This window comes from Chinchilla lanigera, unplaced genomic scaffold, assembly GCF_000276665.1.
Source record: "Chinchilla lanigera isolate Chin_1 unplaced genomic scaffold, ChiLan1.0 scaffold00037, whole genome shotgun sequence".
Lineage (NCBI taxonomy): Eukaryota > Metazoa > Chordata > Mammalia > Rodentia > Chinchillidae > Chinchilla > Chinchilla lanigera.
In genome coordinates, this window is record NW_004955438.1 from 11487150 (window position 1) to 11510462 (window position 23313).

General features: G+C 40.6%; 1 long non-coding RNA gene across 1 annotated transcript in view; it reads right to left on the reverse strand.

Moving 5' to 3' along the window:
- The window catches only part of LOC102009219, an 18003-nt gene extending 5603 nt beyond the window's left edge, over positions 1 to 12400 (reverse strand). Inside the window, exons 1-2 of the long non-coding RNA XR_261927.2 lie at positions 12329 to 12400; positions 6942 to 7021 (exon numbers count right to left, since the gene is read on the reverse strand). This is a non-coding gene — a long non-coding RNA (uncharacterized LOC102009219). The remainder of the gene's footprint in view (positions 1 to 6941; positions 7022 to 12328) is intronic.
- Positions 12401 to 23313: the final 10913 nt, after the last annotated feature.

Below are 23313 nucleotides of genomic sequence, written 5' to 3' on the forward strand. Positions count from 1 at the left end.
TCTTGGAAACAACCCAAATGCCCATCCACTGAGCAATGGATAAAAAAGTTGTGGTATTTTTATACAATGGAGTATTACTCAGCTATTAAAAAAGGTAGACTCGAGGCTTTTGTAGGTAAATGGATGCAACTGGAGACCATACTCATAAGTGAAATAAATCGGACCCACATGTGTAAACATCATATTGTCTCCTTGTTATAGGAACCTGAAGGACTAGGTAAAACTCAAAATGTACAGTAGATAATAGGAAAGGGAAAGAAATTGCTCAAAGGAAGGGATGACTGGGGTGAGGAAAAGGAGAAAAAAGAAAGAAGGCAAAATATAAATGTATATATGAATAGCTGTGATGACTGTATTGCTGATGTCTGATGGTGTATTGAAATGAACAGTTAATGCTTACAAGTTTTTATATTCTGATCGACTTTGCATGCGTGTGTCTGGAGGTCTGAGCAACCGATTTGAAGGTAACAATATGTAATGGAATTACAATGGTAAACTCCTACCATCTTGCCTAGTGAAACTCTGGATTATCTCTAATAATGAAGAGATATTATCTCTTTAATGAAGAGATACTAATGGCAAATAAATACATGAAATAATGTTCAGTGACATTAGTCATTTGAGAAATACAAATTAAAACAACACTGAGATTCCATCTCACCCCAGAAAGAATGGCTATCATCAAGAAATCAACCAATAACAAATGCTGGAGAGGCTGTAGGGAGAAAGAATTATTTTCTTATTCTCTTTAATGGTTTGAGCAATCTTTCATTCTTACATCTAGTAATCTAAGCAATGTAATTGAGGATAGCAATATGTAATGTAACAACCACTGTTGATTCGTATTATTTTGTCTTGAGACCTTGTATCAGTTTGAATGTTCTTGCTTTGATTTGTTTATGTTTGTGATACTGGTATGCTGCTATTGTTCTATTTATTTTGTTTGTTTGTTTCTCATTTACTACTCTCTTTAAAAAAAATAAAATCAGATCAAATTTAGAAATTAAAAATGTATCATTGTATGTTAAAAGAAGGTACATATTGCAATCTAGGAGGCCTCAGACTAGGCAGTAAGAAGCTAGTCTCACAACAGCTGCAGCCACGTAGTTTACAAACATAAAAGAGGATGTATTTCAACCTTTTTCATCGTTGAAAGTTATATGTTATTCTTTTTAGGACAAGCAGCTGTTTGCACTAATTTTTCTACACCTGATTGGTGTAGTTTCAGTGAATCATGCTAACACAGATGCAAAGTTAATGTTTTGTGTTTACGATTTGAGCAGAATGTTTCAGGACCATCAGGGTGACTTGAGTTTTGGTTACACAGCTGTAGGTGGTTGTCCCTGGGGAGTATCTGAACTGTGGTCTCTGTTTTTATTTTTTCCTTAACAGAGACAAGCTAGGAAACCATTGTAGCAATGAGACATGAATGCTCCTGGACATCATGAAAAATAGTCAGATTCTGGGGTAAAGGGTTACACCCTCTTTCACCTGCTTTGTTATTATGTTCGCTAGGTCTCTTCCCTCCTGCTAGAGGCAATCATTACCAAGGCAGGTTTGATAACATGCAAGGGGCTTAGCAGGAGCTTTATTTTATGACAAGGGGAACAGCCTTCAGGGATAAGGCACATAATCATTTGTGCAGCAGCACTTCCTGGTAGCATGAGTCATTTTTTAAAAATGCTATCTAGTAACTTGATTTTGCAAATGGCCTTGCAATTAGATTCAGATAATCTAAACTTTATTAAATCCTGGAGGACATGTCCCATCATATGCTGCACCAATTAAGTACCCCTCCCCCTGTCCTAAAGAATTTTACTTCTAATTTCTGCAGCTAGTTGTCTCATAACTGCTACATATCAGCCCAGTTTTTATCTCTGGGGGCTTGCTGTGACTTATATTAAAATCTAGTTACTTCCTGGGTATACTTCAGTATTCATTCTATAGAAGGATGTAAATATTGGGCTCTAGTGTAAACCACAACAATAGAGGAGTGTTGAAGCAGGGTGAGGGTGGTAATGGGCTGGCACTTTACCATTTTTCCAGCTGTTTTTTGTTAACAATCATTCTGAACATGGGCGTCTCTGCCCAGGAACAATTTAAAGTATAGTTATGACTGCTATTTCATTGGAAGAAAGCTTACCTCTTTATTTCCATGATTTCAATATCTTCCAGTAACAACAAACTACCATATAATGTTTGTTTTGGACGTCATTTTTGTAATGATTACTTTATTAGGTGCTAAGATTGGGGGTTTGGGTTGCAAATAATGGAAACCAAGTCTGGCTAACTTGAGCAGAAAGGGAATGTATGTCAGAAGGATGTGACCTGGAACAGAGACATGGTGAGATAATTGGTGAACTGGGCCTAAGGGATAGGAAGAAAGGGAGTGGGGTAGAAGGTGGGTCAAGGCCACACCACAGGAACATCTGCCCAGAATGCTGCTCCAGCCTCACCTGGCTGCATCATTCACCTTCCTGCTGCTCATGGTTTCTGCTCGTTGGATTTTGAGATGCAGCTGGACTTAGGCTGTCTCTAAAGCCAACACAAGTGATCCTTCTGTTTCTTTTCTTTTGTTTGTCTCCAAACTTAAGGGTGGACAGCAGCATCTGAATGCCCCAGCCTACACAGCTTGACCATGTAGTAACTTCCAGGAGTTGGGAGGAGAGCCTTCACCTTCCTCCGGCCTCTGTAGTGCTGCTGTCCACCTTACCTGGGACCCACTCCAAATCGGAGAGGTATGTGGATGGTGGGAAGCAACAGGACAGATATTCACCCAGGTGCTTAGCTCATTTACCTTCAGATCATCTCGTGAGGCAGGCTCGATCACGTCTCTGTTATGCATGTGGATTTGAAAGTGTAGAGAGATAAAGCGACTTGGACTTCAGCATATATTGTTCCCATTTACTGGGACCTTTCCATCTCTTCCATCAATCCCACCTCGGTTTCTCAGGCCTGCTTTAATTACTTTCTCAGAAAAGCCTGCCATGAAGCTTGTATAGGGCCAATTCTGCTACCCAGTTCTCATCACGGTCTGTATTTTCCCTTTGCAGAAATACCGCATGTGAGTCAAATAAATACTTAGTGTGTGTCTTCTCTCCAGCCAGAGAGAAGCTCCAGAAAGGGCAGGGAATATATTTTGTTTCCTGGTGTGTTCCCAGTGCCTAGCATAGTTCTGGGTACACAGTAGGTGCTCAAGTTCATAACTACCTTTTGCCACAAATCACTGAATTCTTAAACTTCTCAAAAAATCGTCATTGCTAATAGGCTGGATTATAGTACTATTGGATGCCTAGCTGCTGCCTCAAATATGTATCCATTTGTGACAGGATATAAAAAGATCAGTGTTTCATGTTTGATTCATTTTGCATATCCTGAACATACTTCTATATGTCTCTTATGCTAAGTGTTCAATGAACAGCTGTATGATTGAATGGGTAAGTTCGTTCTAAGACTTTCATTCCTAGCATGCTAATTAGAATACTATCCTTTCTTCTGAAGAGGTGGAATTCTTCCGCTTTGGGAGACAAGCTAAATTAATCTGAGTAAGACAGGAAGGGAAAGGAGGGAGAGCAGAAGAGATGGAATAGTGGGGGTGGGAGTAGGGAGGAGACAGTAGACGGGGACTGAAGGGAAGAAAAAACAAGGAGAGAAGACTATAATGTGAGTAAGGTCATCTATATTTTGGATCCTTTTCCATGCCCTTAGCTTTAGCAAGGAATGGATTTCCTTTTCTTATTTGAACTATTGGACAGTGTTTTCTGAATGTGTCACTACCTTGGGACTCAGCCACTTGGGTGTCTCACTTTGAATGGTTACATGTAAAACCCATATTGTCATCTTTCCCTTAGAAGATATAATCTTGTGGCAACTCTAGCCATCCTTAGTTCCTGGAGCCTTATACCTTGAAGTTATCTTCGACTTTCATTTGTCTTTGACCACAATGGCCAATCCTTCACTACATCCTGATTCTCTATAAAGACTCTTTTCCCTCATTTGTCATTATTAACAATGCCATTCTTATTTAGTCCCTAGTCACATAATGTCTGCAATATGTAAAACTCCTAATTAGTGTCCCTGACTCTGGTCTCTCTCTTCCTTAGTTCATCTTACAGTGCTTGCCAAATCTTTATGATGACCTGGCTAATGCAGGTCCAGTATGAGTCCTCTGCAAGATTTTAAAAAAACATGTCCTTCCTTCCATTGGCCACCCATCTTTCCCTCTGTAGATCAGTCTATGACCATCATGCTTCTTTCTCAGTCTATTTCCTTTTGCTTTGATCAAAACCTTCAGTAGCTCATCCCATGCAGGAATAATTTCCCACTTTTTAGCATGGCATGGCACACAGTTTTTCTTGTCCTGTGCCTACCTACATTTGGCCTCTTCCCCAGAGTGTTAAGCTGTTTTATGTATCAGTGCCAACCACATATGCTCCTCTGTTTTCTCAGCCTAGGATGCCCATCTCCTTTCCCTTCTGTATGAGTTTTACATATTCTCTGAGATTTAGTTCTCTTGTTTAATCTATAAGGGGTAGTTGTAGAACTCTTTGTTCTGTAACTGCTAGGGACCTAGTAATGTGTGCAACTCCATTCTGGATGCAGTGAACATTCCAGGCAAGGTTCCTTCTCATTGATTTTACATTCTAGAAGACTAACAATTAATGAAAATTAAGTAGAAGACATAACTATCAATAACGGTAAGTAGTAATACAGAAATAAAACAAGTTGTTGTTCTGGAGAGCAGAGGTTTGGAACAGCCATTTACCCTGATATCCAGGAAAAGTTTTCTTGGAACAGATGCTATTTGATCTGAGACTTAAATGGGAAAAGGGGCTCATCATTCAAAGATTGAGGAGAAGGTCATTTCAGGTAGAAGGAACAGTAAGTACTAAGGTCCTGAGGCAGTAGAACTTGGGATGTGTTAATGGAACAGAAGTGTGCTCATCAGCTTTCAGTCACTGTGACAAAATACCAGAGAAAAACAACTTAAAGGAGGAAAGGCTTACTTTGGCTCATGGTCTCAGAAATTTCCATCCATGGTCAATTGCCATTGCTTTAATGCTTTTGGTGATGTAGAAGCATCCTAGTGAAAGGGTATGAAAGAAAATTTCCCCACTTTATATACCTGGGCTGTGAAATCTAGGTAGTTGATCACCAAGGGAAATTTAAAACTAAGTAGCACAAGTAAAAAAATCAGAGCATGTTGTACTTGTTAAGGGTATTATTTCAGGAAACTACCATTTTAATTTTTTATGTTCATGCAGATGTAAGTACAGGGTGGTGATGTAGAATATATTTCTTATTGTGAGTTGCTGTGAAACTGAAAGATAACAATTTTAATTCAATCTCTTTGTTTTGCAGATAAGGGGGTGTAAGAAGATTAAGTACATTGGCCAAAATTACTAAGCTGGTTAAAAGAAAAGACAAGACTTGCAATGAGGTCCCTGCTTGTCTATTTTTCTGTTCACATGTAAAAATGGCCATAATACTCTTTGCTATGCTGGCCTTAGAGAACTGTAGAATTTAAATGAGTTCATTCAAAAGCTTTTCAAAAACCATAAACTGTCATACAAATGGAAGACACATATTTGCATCAGTCAAGTTTATCAGTCAGAAGACAGAAACTGCTGTAGGTATTTAGGCAGAAGGGAATTAATACTGGATTTAGGTCACGCAATTATTGGAAGGGTGGGGTAGCAATAAGTAGGGGAGGATGATGTTATCCAGAACACAGAAAATGCAGAAAGCCCCTGCATTCTCTGGTGATTAACCACTGATAGAGGTCCTGAGGAGCAGCGAGGAATAAGAAGGAAACCAGCAGAGAAATAGTGGTGAGCTGGAAGCCTAGTGGAGAGAGAGAGAGAGAGAGAGAGAGAAAGTGTGTGTATGGGGGGACAGTGTCATATGAGTCAAATGATGGAAAAAGAACAGAACTTAAATTTGACCTTTGGATTTAGAAGTCTTTCACAGCAATGAAAATCTGACTTGAAAGAGGTCTAGAAAGATTAAAAGGAGAGGAGTGAAGCCAGTAGTAGTAGATAACCCATTTAAGGTATTTGCCTATAAAAGGGAGTGAGAGAGGGGTAGTATCTGGACTGGCAATATTAGGCCAAAAGAAGCATTTATTTCTATTTTTTGTCTTGCTTTGTTTTATATAGGCAGTATACATCATGTGTGTGTGTGCTGATGGGAATGATCCAGGAGAGAGAAGTGTGGAGCAGGTTCGCTAATCCTCAATGCCGAGAGAGGACTCCCACCATGTGGAGAATCATCACTATGGCAACTGGCAGAAGTAGGAATCTATACACGTGTGCCCACAGCATCATCCTGGGCTGCTGCTTAGGTCCACAATAAATTGGTTGGTTACCTGTTTGTCTGAGTCCAGTGAGGCAGAATACATTCACATGCAAGTTTATGGAGTGGCTTTATTAGAAATAGGTAGCAAGGGACAAAAGAAATCTGGGGTCCATTGTGAGTTGGTCCCATGATTGCAAACAAGCTTCCCAAGATAAATGAGTCTTCACTCTACACGCGCTCACCACACCTGAGAGAGCCGGAAAGGGAGCCTGTCCTGAGTTATACAGCTCAGGGGATATGTGACTCACCAGTCAAAGCTTTGAAGGGTACCCTGTTCCTAGGGGAGGGAGGAACAAGGCTTGAGCTGTCTCAGGCAGTCCCTCTCCATCTCTGCTCACTTTGCAATTATTCTCAAGAACTGCAAGCCAGGAAAGGGGGAAGACTGGGTGAGTCCAAGGTCATCCAGGGAATGGTCTTGTAATGGGGAAGCTTGGGGATGCCATCGCAATCTTGGGGATGCTATACTACTGCAGGAGGTAAGGCATTGCATTGCAGTGTTGGGTTTGACTTTAGATAGAAGCCTAGATAGCTCTATGCACAATTACAGGGCAAATGATGCAATATAAAGGGGTAGGCAATATTACCTGGAAGGATGTGTCAGGGAGCAGGTGACATTCTCCTCTCATGGCTCCTATTATTTCACTGAAGTAAGCAAGGTCATCAGCTGAGAGTCAGGTAAAAGACACAGAGAGAGATTTATCACCAGACATAAGGTGAGGGGGTGCCTCTGGGATCTGTGCTCTTTGCTAGCTCTGCTTCTGCCTTTAAGCAGACCATATCATAAAGACTATCTTCCCCTACCCTCATAGCCCTAAACGCCTCCTTAAAACAAGGTGATTTACCTGAGTGGCTTACTTAATCAAACTATTAAAAACCAAATGGCAGTGTAAAAAAAGACACAGGCTCAATTTAGGTGCCAATTCATTGCAAAATTGGCCCTTAGAGACTATAATTAAGAGACAAAGAGCTGACAGTGGATCCAAATGGAATAAAGGAGCAGGAGTGTGTGTGTGTGTGTGTGTGTGTGTGTGTAGGGATGTGCTATCTGTGGCTGGTTCCCTCTCAGAAGAGCTTCTTTTCCTCTTTTCCCCAATCATCTGGACCAGTGGCCCCCTACTCCTTGGGTGCTGCCTCTATCATTGTGACTTCCACACTGAAATGTTAGGGCAGAACCTAACATTCAGCAGAACCTAACAGCCAGTGTTGACGTGAGCAGGCCTAGGGCCTGCTGAAACCAAGGATAAGTCCAAGTGAGGGCCTCTCTTACTCTCTCTCCCACCAAGAGAAAGGGTTTGGTCCAAAGCAAACAAGCCCTCACTGGATGTCTGCAGACCTCAAGAAATAGAAAAGGGAAGTATAAAAACAGTAGGCTGGAGTTAGGAGTCTCCTAGGAGGTATAACCTCTACCGGCCTGTAGACCTGGCTCAGGCCTCAGCCCCTGGCACAGAAAAGGGAAAACAAGGTCTGAAAAGGAGATTTTCCTAGAGCCTGCCCAACTCAGAACTTCTTCCAATCCCCCAAATGACTTTCATATCACTGGACTTAATTTCCCCACCCCAACCCCAATGATGAGCAAAGGTAGTTCTTGGTGTTTGTAGTTCCAGAATGTTCACCCATGGTAGAGCTAAGGGCAGTTGTGATATGAAAAGTTAGACCAATTTTCCTTGATCACCAATGTATTTCTTTGATTTTTCAGTTTAGTAGTCACAGAGAAAATGAACTGAGATGCTTTGGTCACAAACAGAAAGAATCACACCTGTAGGTAAGTGAGTGCATTGTGTATTTTATCAATAGGGGCAAATTTGGGGAGGGGGATATTCATTCTCATTTTCTTCCTGACATCTTTCCTGACACTGTGGACTGCTCTGTCATGGAATGGCCTTGGAATGATCAGAGTGGCTGCCTCTCCTCCTTCCTGACAGAGTGGGTCCCTGTTGGTCAGTTTCCCAGGTCAGACTTCACGGTAGAGAACAAAGAAGAATCTGAAGGTTCAGAGTAGGACAGGGTCTTCCAAATAAATTATAAATTACACTGGGCACCACATCATATCTATATCCAATGACATGCTGGTAAATGTTTAAACATTACCTCTCAGCTCTCTGGTTTGTAGCATATGCCAATTTTTGTGGTGTAAACAGTCCTACTATGATGAAGTCAAGCTTTCCAATGTGAGTTCACCTGGGAATGCAAAGTGGGAAGAGACAAGCTCTATTGGCTCTCATGAGTTGGCAAAAGCTAGTATCAGCTAAACAGCAATGTTTGCTGTCAGTAATGTGAAGGCAAGTTGATTGCAGGCAATTAATGCTGTGGTAGGACTAAGGAGTGAAAGATACAGAGATACAAGCCTTGAGGAGCTGGACAGAGATAGATTTCTCTGCACCAAAGGGGGAAATACTGGGAAAGTCTCTGCCATGAGTGACTAGAAAAGTACTTAAAAAGAAGTACTGTATAGGGCATTTTAGGAAATGGAGTGAGATGCAGGTAAAAATTATATTTATTTAATACTTTCACAACTAAAAAAGAAAAAAGAAAATAATATCAAAGGCACTCTGTGCTATATAATATGTTTCCTTTTAGCATCCTTAAAAATTCCTTAGTAAAATTTTCAATAATTTTTTACTTATGAGTTGAGTACTATGCCTTGGGAGATGTGTTAGTCAGCTTTCTGTCACTGTAACAAAATACCTGAGATAAACAGCTTGTAAGACAAAATGTTTATTTTGGCTCACATTTTTCAGAGGTTTCAGTACATGATCAAGGGGCCTTATTGGTTTGGGCTTATGGCAAGAGAGAGCATCATGGTGGGAGCATGTAGAATACTACTTATATCATGAACTAGTTAGAAAAGAGAACAGGAAGACATTGGAGTCTCACAGTGATAGAGACCACTAAAAAGCAGACCTGAGCAGGATTTAAATTAATCAACTGGCTTTTCATATTCACTTGTGAATCTGTCCAAGGCCTAGGCTCCTTATCTGGAAAGGGCAGACTCATAATAAGTGAACCTCTGTGAGTCACTAATCCCTCCTACTGCCTGTAGTGGTGGATGAATCCAGAAAGCCTCAAAGGATAAGACAAGATCACAGCCAAGGACACCTGGATCAGATCTCAACTGAATAAAGACTATAGCCTCAGGCATCTCATTCTTGAGTGTTTCCACCCTTCTTGAGTGGATTAACTTAATACCTTAGAGAAGTCCTTGAGTGGTTCCACCCTTCCTGAGTACTCCCCTGCCTTCTTCTGATAACCAAATAAATACAGGCCACCCAGAGAAGGTCTTGGTCTTAGCCCTGAAAGAATCTTGAATTCTGTGAGAGGGCTTTGATCCTCCTGGAGCCCTGAAATAATTCCATTTGCCTCTTTTTATTTAGCCTTTGCCATACACTCATTCAGGAGATTGCAGACCTGATCAGCCTGCAATAACTAAGGGATATTATTAAGCCGATACCACAGTTCCTTTCCAGGGCCTATCCCCAGTAACCCAAATGCCTATTAGGTCTCACCTCTTAGAAGTTCCACCACCTGCAAAAAGTACCCAAAAGCCAACACATGAACCTTTGGGGGAACATTCAAAAACCAAACTATAGCAGGGCATATGGTGGAATATTGAGTTCTGCTATGAGGATATCATAGGACAAATGTGGAGTCTACTTATGAGAGAGCACCCATGCCCTAATCCACCTTGTGATAATCTCTTATTTATTCAAATCAGTAATGACTGGAATTAAACTCTATGAGGCAAAGTACTTGGTTTTGATAACTTCTATATTATTTGTACGGAGAAATATGCAGGGAACATGCTCAGTAAATACCATTTGAATATTATTGGATGGCTTTTTGAAACATGTCTACAGCAATTCGTGGAGCACTGTCCCAATAGAACTTAGTGCAATGATAGGAATGTGCTTATACTGTGTTGTCTAATATCATAGCCACTACAGGAAGTGACTACAAAGGAAACTGCAAACACTTTAAGTGTGGTTACAGCTCTTAATAAATTGAATTTAAAATTTTATTCAGTTGAACTAATTTTAATTGAAATGACCACGTGCAGCCAATGGCTACCATAATGGATAGCACAGGGCATACCATACTATTCGTGCTATGGCCTTTGGGTCTGCTGTGTTAGCACCTCTTTCAAGCTTGCCAGAAGCACAGAATCAGGCCCCAGCATCACCCCACAGAACCCAAATATGTGTTCCATCCTCATATATATATTTATATACACACCCAAATCTGAGAAGCTCTGCTGTAACAAGCACTGGCACTTTCACATAAATTATCGCATTTGATCCTCAAAAAATACACATTGTGGCTATCACTTTTCTCATCTTATAGATGAAGCAATTGAACCACTGAAATATTACGTGATTTGCTAAATATTACAGAGTGGAAGAAAAACTGGGCCGATAGCCCAGAATTTCTTCTGTTATGTTCTTCCTGCACTGTAAGGATGAAAGCTAACAGGCGAGATCCAGGCAATTTCAGCAGCACCATTTCTTTCAGCCCTGTTTTAAATGGAATAGGATCATAGCATTGTACTGCTAGAAATATGAGCTGCAGACATGATAGTGGAGATAGGTTGTAGAGTGGGATAGAATCATGGGTACAGGAATTAGCTATTAGCTTCCAGTCCCTTCCTAAGTATAGTTGAGTGAGGAGGAATTAAGGCATAGTCCAGATGTAATGGCAGGCTTATTTTAACCAAAAAAAGTGGTATTTTCTTTTCTCAAACTCTGTTTATATGCATATAAGAAATTCTAGCTGTTTTTCTTATGTTTGTTATGATATTGTGTGAAACATTGGAGAGGTTTTTTTTTGAACAATTTGGAGACTATATTTTGATTAGGCTGATCCAATAATTCTGTTTAGGAAGTCCCAAGGGGAGAGAGATACTCCCTCCATAATGACTGAGGGCAAGTTATAGAAGAGAAATGAACAGCATTTTCAAAAATGAACTCCCAATTTTTAAAAAGTCATAAGTCCTGTATTGAGATTCCAAATCTTAAGACTGATCTTGTTATCTATCAGTCACTCATGGAGGCATATCTCTGTCTGAAACTCCAGGCTTATGTCAAATAAATTAATACATGCATTTGATGATGGCAAATGAGTCTCCAAAACAGTGAAGAAGAAGGAGAAGAAGAGGAGGAGGGGGAGGGAGAGGAGGAAGAAGTAAAGAAGAGGAGGAGGTAAGGAATAGGATGAGGAGGAGGAGGAGGAGGAAAAGGAGAAGTCTATAATAATTATGTACTGATGTGCTGTTGAGGCAGAGTTTTCACTGTGGACACTTTCCTCTTCAGACAACCCATTCCTGACCAGCTTACAGTAATCCATCGACCCCTATCTTTGTATAAACAGAACTCTGCTGTGAAAAGACTTACTTCCAGGAAAAATACAAAACAAATGAAAGGAGTGAATGCACTTTTGGCTTGAAAACCAGTGGTGAGAAAGATCAAGCAAAGGAAAAAATAAGTAAACAAATGAAGACCTGTCGTCTGTCTTCCTCTGTTCTCTGGCAGAGAGAATGGCCATTTCTCCAACCTGCACCTGAGCTGGAAGCTACTCCTGACTCAGCTATGTGGGCATTTTTAGTTCATTCCCCTCTCTGACCCTTCATATTTAATTAGCTCTCAAATTTGGTCAAAATTCTAGCTTTTCAATAACTCCATTACTCAATTTCTGTTCTGAGGGCTGTCATCCAGGTCTTTATTATTTTATCTGTCATTCTTCAATTACCTCTTAACTATTCCCAAAAACATCCTTTGGTTTTTTTTGTTTTTTGTTTTTCTTCAGGTACCAGGGATCGAACTCACTACCTTGCGCTTGCCAGGCAGGCGCTTTGCCGCTGAGCTAAATCCCCAGCCCCCCCAAAACATCCTTAACCCACTCATCAACCCATTATTTCTGCAAAACTGGAAGACTAAATCCCAAAGGTAACTAAACAATTATCTATACCTCCATCACCTACCATTGCCATGTTTGCACCCTTTTATAAAATTATGTTATAGTTCTTGATAACATTGCCTTACTCACAAGCTCCTCTGCCCAATCTTCTTCCTGCCTCTCCAGAGGTAACCACTACCATGAGTTAGGTGCTTGTATTATTTGTTCACAATCATGTGTTGCCTTCTTGCTTTGTTGTGCTTCCCTGCAGACAGGACACATTGACTTTGGACTTGGCTGTGTGACTTTCTTTGGTTAAAGAGACACAAATAAATGGGAAGCATGTATATGCCCAAGTATTTAATGTGCTCTCATAGTCTACTGCCATTCCTCCTGAATTCTTGTCCTTTACCATGGTTATAGCAAATCCCAGGTCAGGGCTGTTCCTCCAGCACTGGTACCAGAATGAGAAGGCACATACTGCTACCCTCGCTGAGCCCAGCTAAACCCACAAGAGTCCAGCAGATCCTGACAGTTGAACAGAAGCACAATTAGCCTGCAGCCCTCATGCAATGTGAGTAAAAACAAATATTTGTTATTGTAACCCGCAGAGATGCCGGGGTTCTGTGTTTTATAGCAAAAGCTGACTAATTAAAAGTATTTATATTGTCAAAGTTTACCAAATGAACACTAATGTATCTGTTGTATTTATTTTCTATACTAGGATATACATATGTGTCACATGCAGTTCTATTTAAGTGTGTGTTTTCCAAGATTTATACAATGGTTACATTCTGTATATATTTTTATGCATTTGGTTTTGTTTTTACATTTAAAAATTTTTTTCTTTTAAAGAGAAGAAAAATTTTAAAAATCATTAAAAATGATACAGAATTTCAAAACAAGATGATAGGAAATCAGCAATGGTTGTTATATTGCATACTGTTTTCTTCAAAGTAATTGTTCTGACTATCAGATACAGGTATGCAAAATTGGTCAAAAAATTAAGCATTAATTGTTCCTTTCAATAAACCAATAGAAATTAGTAGTACAATTATCTTAGTTATTGTGTGTGTGTGTGTGTGTGTGTGTATTTTTTCTCCCTTCTTTCTTTTTTCTTTTCCTTCTATAAAGAAAGATAAATTGGAGGTTTTTCTAGATAAATGGGTGCAACTCAAGACCATATTTATAAGTGAAATAAACCAGACTCACATATGTAAACATTGTATTGTCTCCCTAGTGTAAGAAACTGAAAGAGTACATCCTGATTTTTATATTTGATATGTTTTGGAATGCTTTCTGTATAGATGTGTCTAGATCTAGTTCATTCCCTTTCACAACTATCACAGAAATTCTTCTAAAGCCTAAATTTGGGCATGTCACTTCCTGACATGAAGGGCTGACCACTAAAGGCAGTCACCAACAGCAGTTCTGGCAACAAGGGCCACAAGCACTTCCTGAAAGGGCAGCTAGATGGGATGGCATGGTGTCCACCACAGTGTCCCTTTGCACACCTGGATCCATGCTTCACATATATCTGGAAGCATCCCTCCACAGAGCAAGGTTACCAGGACAAGCTAGAGTTCCTCCTATGACAACCAATCTTAGAACCACAATTGATGTTTATTGTATCTTCCACTATCATCCACTGTAGATTCTTTCCACTCTCAACCAGCACTGCTGCTCACCTGGATGGTTTACCTGATGGAATGGCCCAGACCTGCCTTCCTGAGGGCTCTGAGCCATGGCTATTATCCTCTTCTGGGTTTGGGTTGCTGCACTGGTACACTTGCTGTCAAAATGGTTCAAGGAACAAGAGACACCAACTGAACCACCCCAGTGCTATATACATTCTTCCTTAACTCCACTGCATGACAGTGACCTGTTAGTTTTGCACACAAAGAAAGACGTGAAAGCCAAGAAGCTGATACTAAACCAGTTTCTGATTCCACTTACAGCCAGTGCATTAATTCACTTTCCCTTTTATTAATAATGGCTTATTTTTAAAATTCTGGCCTATAATTTAATATATAAATGTACATGAGTATGTATATATATGCATATATATGAGCATGTGTAATGCAGGCATATATAATAACAATGACTACAATACAAACCATATACCTAGGAAACCAGGAATACTGTAGAAAGGATCCAGAATCTTGTCATCTGAAGGGAAATGGGAAATATTTACTTTTTTGTTTTTGAGGTGCTGGGGATTGAACCCAGGCCCTTTCACATGCTAGGCACTTGCTCTACCACTGAGCTACACCTCAGTCCCTGCTGACATTTTAGTATCTTACTTAACAATCTCTTTCCCTATATGTTTTTGATCATTTTTAAAATAAAAAGAATATATAAATATTAGTATCTTGCCTCTTTTGTAGGGGAGCGTTTACAGTGTTGTCTTGGTTACTTTCTCTCATTGCTGAGACAAAATACCTGACACCAAGAATTCAGGAAGGAAAGGTTTATTTAACTCACAGTCTGTGGAGTTTTCAGTCTATACTTGGCTGGCTCCAAGGCAGGGTGGCACATGGCAGGGGACAAGTGTTCATGGTTGCAGAAAACAGCAAAGGAACAAGAACAAAAGGGAGGAGAGGCCGGAGGAGCAGCAGCAAGTCTCCTCTTTCAAAAAGCTCCCTTACATTGCATGCAAACTCCCCACCCCAGGGCAGGTGTAGCACTCACACCCATAATTCCAACACTGAACCATGAATCAATCATAAATCTAGAAGCCTGCCTCATGACTGCATGAGGCTTTTGCGGGGACATGCAGACACAAGCCATGACAAGTATATTTTGAATATTTCTTAATTACTTTAACTTTTCTGTGCATTCAAGGAAGGGAAAAAGAATTAGGCTGATTATGATTACTTCTAGATAGCATTCTTCAATGTACTTTTTACGGTAAGAATTGTTGATTTTAAGGTTTTTTTCCGAAGGTGATTTGTGTTTAGAAGGTAGAGAGAAGCACATGTAATGCAAGGCATCTATAATGAAAATGACCACAATAATAACATATATTAGCTCATTAGCAGCATGTATAACTCAAAACCATGTTATGAGCTCAGTGCAGACTATTACTGTCACTATCTATGAGAAAACTGAAGCTCAGAGAGATTCAGTACCTGGAACTGCAGTTTGAAGGTAGATATTCCTCACCTCAAATCCCACACTCATAACTACTGCAAGGGTCTAAATTTGCTGGCCTGGAGGAAGAAGATTCCAAACAGATGGTGACCAGAGGGCACCTATGGCAACTTGCAGCTTTCCGCTGGGTCCCCAGCTGTAGGACCACAGGGAAAGTGCTGTGTGGTCCACTGTAGGGTGACCAGAGAGTAGGGAGGCAGGCAGGGATTAACAAGGGCAAGACGGGAAGTCTGGCTAAACCGGCATCCAGCCTGGGCAGAGTCTGCATTACGGGGACTCGCCTGAGGGCCCCACCACTAAGAGCTGCAGGTGAATGAAAGAGGGTGACACAGCACCTTGGCAGGAGAACAAGATCACTGAAGAGGGGGGTTACCCAGAATAACCATTAGCAGACTGCAAGAAAGCTCCCTGACTGGGATAGACAAAGCCCAGGTCCTGAGAGAGGAGGTGGCAGAAGGCTGGCTCATGGGCTGGAAGGAAGGTGGGGTTCCCTTTCCTTCTAACCAACCACTTTGCCTCGTGCCCTGAGGGATGCCTGTTAGAAGGAGAGGAGATAAAATGATTGTACTGTGGAAAATGATGCAGATTTGCCACAAACCCTACATGGGAAAGTTCCTAGCAGCACTATTTAAATTGACCCCAACTGGAGATGACACAAATGTTCATCCAACTGGACAGATAAATAAGTGATAGTGTAATCATACAATGGAATACTCTAAAGCAATGACAGTAAATGATATAAAACTATATGCGATAAAATGGGGAATTTTCAGAAAACACAAAATGAGCGAGAGCGGACATAAAACCATGCATTCTGAAAGATTCATCTGAAATTCAAAGCAGTCAAAACTCTTCTACACCCTTGAAAGGATGGTCTAGCTCAGCGGTGGGAAGAGTGACAACTAGAAAGGTTTATGGGGGAGGGGACAGGATCCTAATATTTTGCTTCTTAAAAATCTGGCTGCAGATTGTATTTGTGCATTCTATTTTATCTGAACTTGATCAGGGGTATTTATTAGATTACAAACAAGAAAAGAAGTAAGAGAAAGTACAGAAATAAGGAAGAACTGTAGTAACAATAGAATAATCCAAACCATTATGATGAAGACATTTAATTTCATTTAGCTTCCATTTGTGGATAGAAAATGGAACATTTTTTTGCCAATTATTTTCTACACTGTGATTCCAAAATTGTTGTAGCCCCAGTGATCACAAGATGAGTTTCATGCTGTCGAATAATTTACAATTCCTCCAACCCACTTTGGAAGGTTCAGAGTGATGGGCTGCAGGGCACAGTTCTAAGTAGCTTTGAAGTCTTATTGCATTATATCTGTGTAATGCAAATTGACAAGGTCTCTAAATTAGGCAACTAACTAGAAAATGAGGTCTGAAAGCCAGTTTTAGTGGCAGCCAGGATTCTGACCTAAAAGAATTATCTGTTTGTGCCAGGGCATGGGTGGGGCATACAATTTCCATGCAGGGAATCCAGATGATAGGAGGAGCAGGGACTGGGAGATCAAATGGGGAAACCAGGGAATAATCTGGGGGTTTAGAATGTTTTCTGGGTTGCATTGAACAGATATTTATATAGGAATTTTTATGTGCCAGCAACCCAAGCACTCACTATGAATAAAGACTCATTTAACTCTTTCAACAAACCTGTGGGGAGGGTGCTATAGCTATCATCCTCATTTTAAAGTGAGGGAAACTAAATCGCAGAGAGTTTAAATGACACATGTAAGACCAGAGAGCTGCTGTAATGGTTTGTATTTAGATGTTAACCCCAAAGCTTCATGTGCTCGTTGGTGGAGCTTTTTGGAGGTGGCTGGACTTAGGGTGTATGATACTGGGGTTGAGGGTGTGTGGTAACTAAATTGGTTTAGCATAGTTCTGGGTGTGGATAATAGAAGGTCCAACCTGAGTGTAAGTGGCACAAACCAATAGGCTTGTAGCCTGAATGGACAGAAAAGAGGGCAAGTTGGCTGCTTGCTGCTTCCTGCCTTCCCTGCCATAGACTGTTTCTCCCCACCCATGCCCTTCTGTCATGCCTCCCTGACTTCGGGCTAGCTTTCTATGGACTGAAACCTCTACAAACTGTCAGCTGAAATGAACTTTTCCTCCTTTAACTACAGGTGTCAGGTATTTTGTCTCAGCAACAAGAAAGTAAACAAGACAGCTCCTAAGTGGCAAAGCTGAAATCCAAATCCAGATAGTTAGATTCCTGAATCCTTGTTCTTCACATTAAGCTTTGATGTTTACCACAAAAATGGCAAAGACCGTAAAAGATGAGGACTCAATCTTTTCTTGCTGCATGCAATGATGGAAAGATTTCTAACATGATTTTTTCTTTTCCCTTTTGGGCCCTGGCTCCAAAACTTTGTCCATATTGCACTATTGCTAACGCCTAAGTTTTTAATCTTTGAGGGTTTTTTTAGGATGGGGTGGGGTTAAGCCCTCTGCTTTCCCCAGTGTTCCTTTAAAAAGTGTAGATACCCCTGCAAGAGGCCTGTGAATCAACAACTGAGTGTAAAACTACCTAGATTTCTGGGAAGGCGACAGTCTGAGCTCAGAGGGCCCAGGAGGGGAGGAAGAGACCCTAATTAGCGGTGGTATCTGAAAGCCAAGCTCACTGTCTTCCTTCTTCTGTCTCAACAAAGAGGGTTGCTTGCCATCTAGGGTACATTTCTTCATCTCTCCATTCATTTTGATGTTTGAGTGCCTGAACGTATATATGCATTTTGAGGGGACATATGGGATATAATAGCATTATAATCTTCATTAGCCCTCATGCTTTGATGGAGACCACTATGAAGCAGCTCTGAGCAGGACTTAAATTAAACAATTGGCTTTTTGTGTTTACTTGTGAGTCTGTCCAAGCCTGGACCGCTTGTCTGGAAGTGGGAGACAGACTGATAGTAAGTGAACTTCTGTGAGTCACTAATCCCTACTAAAATTTCTAATGGCAGATGAAGCTGGAAATCCTCAAAGAATAAGACAATATCACAGCCAAGGACACCTGGATCTCATCTCAACTAGATAAAGACTATAATCTCACTTCTGAGTGGATTAATTTAATCTTTATTAAGGATTAATTTAATACCTTACTTGGAGAAGTCCTTGAGTAATTCTTTCCTTCTTGAGTACTCCCTTCCCTTCTTCTGATAACCAAATAAATATGGGCCACCCAGAGAAGGTCTTGGTCTTAGCCTTGAGAGAACCTCAAATTCTGTGAAAGGGCCTTGATCCTCCTGGAGCCCTGAAATCATTCCATTTGCCTTTTTTAATTTAGCCTTTGCCATACGCTCATTTGGGAGATTACAGGCCTTATCAGCCCACAATAACTAAGGGATATTATTAACCCAAAAGCCCTTTACCTATTTTAGTTAATAAAACCTATTCTTATATGATCCTTAAGAGTCACTATTATTTCCAAATACTCATAAATAACAATAGGTTCAGAAGTTTTCATGTGCTGCCCGGAGTCACATAACTTGTGAGTCTTCAATTAATCTCAGTGGAGTGGCTGGAAAAGAAAGGGAAATCACTGAACAATTTTTTAAAAATTATTGTAGTCTGGGCACAGTGATACAACCTGTAGTCCCAACTTCTTAACAGGCTGAGGCACGAGGTTTGCAAGGCCAGTCTAGGTAACTTGGTGAGACCTTGTCTCAAAAAATCCTTTCTTCCCCAAACAACAGTAAAATTATAAAATACACATAACAAAATTTACCATCTTCACTGTTTTTAAGCATGCAGTTCAGCAGTGTGAAGAATATTTATATTACTGTGTGACCAACCTCCAGAATTCTTTTCATCTTGCAAAGCTGAACCTCTGTACTGATTAAACAACTTCACATTTCCTTTTCCCACCAGTCTTCAGCAAGCACCATTCTACTTTCTGTCTTTATGACTTTGACTTTACTGGGAATGTATTATAAGTGGAATCAGATAGTATTTGTCTCTTTGTGATTGGCTTATTTCATTTAGCTTAATGGCCTCAAAGTCCATCCACGTTGTAGTGTGTGTCAGAATTTCCTTCCTTTTAAAAGCTGAACAGTACACCACTGCTTGTATGTGCCAATACTTTTATCCATTCACATATCAAAGAACACTGAGTTGCTTCACTTTTAGGAAATTGTGAATAACTGTACTGCTGATGTGTGGTGGTTTATTGAAAGGAACAGTTAGTGCTTACAATTTTTTATATTTTGACCAACTTTGCCTGCTTATATCTGGTAATCTGAGCAACTGATCTGAGAACAACAATATGCAATAACACAACCACTGGTGGATTCCTACATCTTGTCTAATGAAACTCTGTACAGTGTTTAACTTTTTTTTAATAATTTTTTTATTCTCTTTAATGGTTAGATCAATCTTGCATTCTTACATCTGGTAATCTGAGCAACTTCACTGAAGATAACAATATGTGATATAACAACCACTGTTAATTCCCATCATTTTTTTGAAACTCTGTGTCATTTTTAATGTTCTTACTTTGTTTTGTTTATGTCTGTGATGTTGGCATTTTGCTATTGTACTTTTTCTTACTACTTTCTTTAAAATAAAAAAAAAAACATAGTTAAATAGTTAAATATTTCTCCGATGTCCTGCCTTCAACTCTTTTGGGTCAACAGTTTCCTTCAAGATCAAGTATTTACATGAAATTTGTGAGCCTATGATAAGAAAATCCTTAGAGAGAGCACCATGAAGGTCAAGATCAGTATGATTGTTATATAATTGAGCCTTTATGTATCTGACTATGAGATTCACAGGAAAGTGGTCTGAGAAGGAGCCTTCTTTCCACGTTGACACCTCCACCCTCCAACAGTTCAGCCCTCACCCTTAGATGCTCTTCTCTTGATAGTAGAACTGGGCATTACCTCTGATCATAGTCCAGCGTCCCTTTATGTGAGTGACTTTTCCATCTAAAGATGTGGTCCAGGACTCTAAGCAGTGTTTGGACTTCTTGCTGTAACCTGGCCCAGAGGACAATTCTTAATCATCTACATTCAGTCCTTACTGGCTGATGCATCAAGTCCAGCCTCACTCTTGGCCACTGTACTCAACTGAGATATGAGAAAGTGACATTCCCTCAGTAAAGACAGAGTGGTGCCAAAGGACCATGAACCAAATGAACAGCATTACAGTAGGAAAAAAAAAATTGGACAAAATTTGAAATAATGACAACAATGATTTTGCCTAAGCTCATATTATCTCTAAGGGGCAAACCTGAGCACTCCCGGTAGACACGTCTGTTTGTGGACTAGAGTCACACTTTGCATGCTTGCCTTGACCACTTGTCTTGGCAAGGAAGAGGCGTCTTTTTCTTTTATCATTACAGACTTAATAAAGAAGCTCGGCTGGCAGGAGCAGAATGATGACAATAAGGGTGGAGAGGGATGGGTGTGCATGGCTCAACCTCCACCCGGAGACAACTCCAAGCACACAGACGCCTCTGTGACTTTACCAGTGTCTTCCGTCAACCTCTTGGACACAGAGTGTGGTCTAGTTTGGATGTAGACCTCCAGAAGGCAGGGTTGCACCTACCTGCCTTATTTCATCTGGGCAGATTGATTCCTCTATGTTTTCTCATGACAGGATCCATCCTCATAAGTTCTCAGCATGGCAAATGGCATTAGAAAGGACACCGTCTATAGAGCATATCCCTTTTGGTTAAGAAGTCCAAAGCAATCCCTTTCAGTAGCTGTATTGATCAAGCCTGGTCTTTGGTGTACAAAGGCTGCCAAATTTAGGCTGGTACTCAACATTTCCTTTCCCTCTGGCCTTTTCAATGCTTCAGAAGTGGATCATCAGGACTCCGCTGCAGGCAAAGGAAAGCCTATGACAATGCCAAGGAACAAGAGCAGGGCCATTGTCTAGTTATGGATCAAAGGAGGTTTGAGGCTTCCTAGCTCATCAGAGCAGCAGGGCGTCAGGCCCTCCGCCCATCTCTTCATCTCTCAGACTATTCTTTTTTTTTGTCATGGAAATATAGCTCTTTGGAAGAAGCAGATGAACTAATGGGCTGAGCATACGTGGTTCCAAGTGGCATCTGTGCTGTAGCAGTGAGACCATAACCCCCTTCCATGAAGTCACTGGGGCTGTTTCACAGTCCTGTGTCTGTCGCTCTCATTAGTCTTCTAATTTAACACTCAGATGGCTGACGGGCAGGGCCAGGGATGTGTATATAACCCACAGCTCTGCTCAAGCAAAACAAAAGTAACATTCAGGTCAAAAGGGGGGGCGAGGGTTCTGCAGAGTGTGAGATTTAAATAAAAAGTGGAAAATGATACTCTGAGAAAGGGCACTGTATTTTTAGAAAAGAAAAAGGAATTAGGAGAAGGTAATGGTTGCCACGGCAACAGAGCGCTGCATATATTTCTATAGGCCCAGCTTTAACTGTGATGTAGGGAACAAAACTGATTCCCTGGTGACTTTCTCACAAAATATAGACAGAAATAAAAAGGCTTCCTAGGAACAATATCTCACATTAGTCCAATTGTCATTTCACTGCCATTTTTATAGGCTCTCTACTCTGTAGTCCTCTATTCACTTAAAGACTCATTTTATTGTTTGGCACAAAATCCATGCTAAATTAGGGTTTCGTTTCATTTTTCTTCACTGCTCCTAATTGTGCTTTAAAATTGAACTAAGAACAGCAGAACCAGGGGCAGGGCTTGGAAGCCCATAATTCTCAATTGAAGTAGGGCCAGTTGGAGGTGGGTTGGGGGAGGATGATCAGCTTACGAAATCACCTAGAATGACCCCACAAATTGGTTGCCAACATTTGAACATTGGAGAGTGCACATAAATATCCAAATTTCTTCATTTTCTTAAAAACTTAGAAAATCCAACCATCTCACACCATTTTTTCACATGGCAAAAATCAACCTCAGTGAGTGTCCTCCACACATCCTCTCTGCCTGCTTCACTTTACATTATTGCCTGGTCTCTCTGGGCTTTTGAGTCTGGCACCTCTACCTAGTTATAGCTGAAATCTTTCTTTTAGACCAGTGCTTCTCAAACTTTAAATACACCAGACTTACCTGGAAGGCTTGTTAAAACCCAGGTTGCTGGATCTCACCCTCAGAGCTTCTTCTTAGAATATGAATTTCTGACAATTCCAAGGAAATGCCCAAGTTCCTGGTCTAGAAGCCACACTTTCAGACTCACTGCTTTGGGTTACTAGTTCTTATACTCTTGTTAGTAACACCTCTTTTTGATGACTTTCCCCTAAGAAAAGCATTTTAAGTTTAATATTTCTATTCAGCATAGTTCATCAGAGGAAGGGAACTGCCTTGGAAGCAGGGAGAAACACTATGCCTTTGCTAAAAAGATATGGGCAAGGCCAACACAGCAAGAGATGGGCGGGGAACAGACAGGAGAGGAAGCTCTAGTGTGAAGTCAGTGGGAAGAGTTGTCTTTGCTCTCGTCCCTGTGACCCCAATATTTGGGGGGTAGGTTGTGTGTGAGCATATGTAAATAGTGACAGGCTGATATGAAAGAAAGACTAGGCAACACACATGTCCTTCATAGAAGCAGGTTAGGGCCTCATACCTACAGCACAAAAAGTTAGAAGGTGAGGCCAGCAGGAGGGCCAAATCCTTCAAGATCTGTAGATACCTCACAAAGGCTTCAGACTTTTCAGACCAGGAAATCACACGAGACAAGCTTTCTCAGATCTTAGAGAAGGGAGTTCCCAGCTGATGTCTGGGTTCTGTGAGAATTTGTTCTGAATAAAATGTATAATTGATTTGGCCCACTTTAACCATCAAAATAGATAGCAAAGAATATAAGCTTGTCCCTAACATGAGATGACACCTTGGACTACTAAATCTCAGATAGAAGCAGCAGTGCTTAACCATTTAGACAGCTGGTCCTGGTTTGTAGAGGGAAAACTCTTCTCTTGAGAGA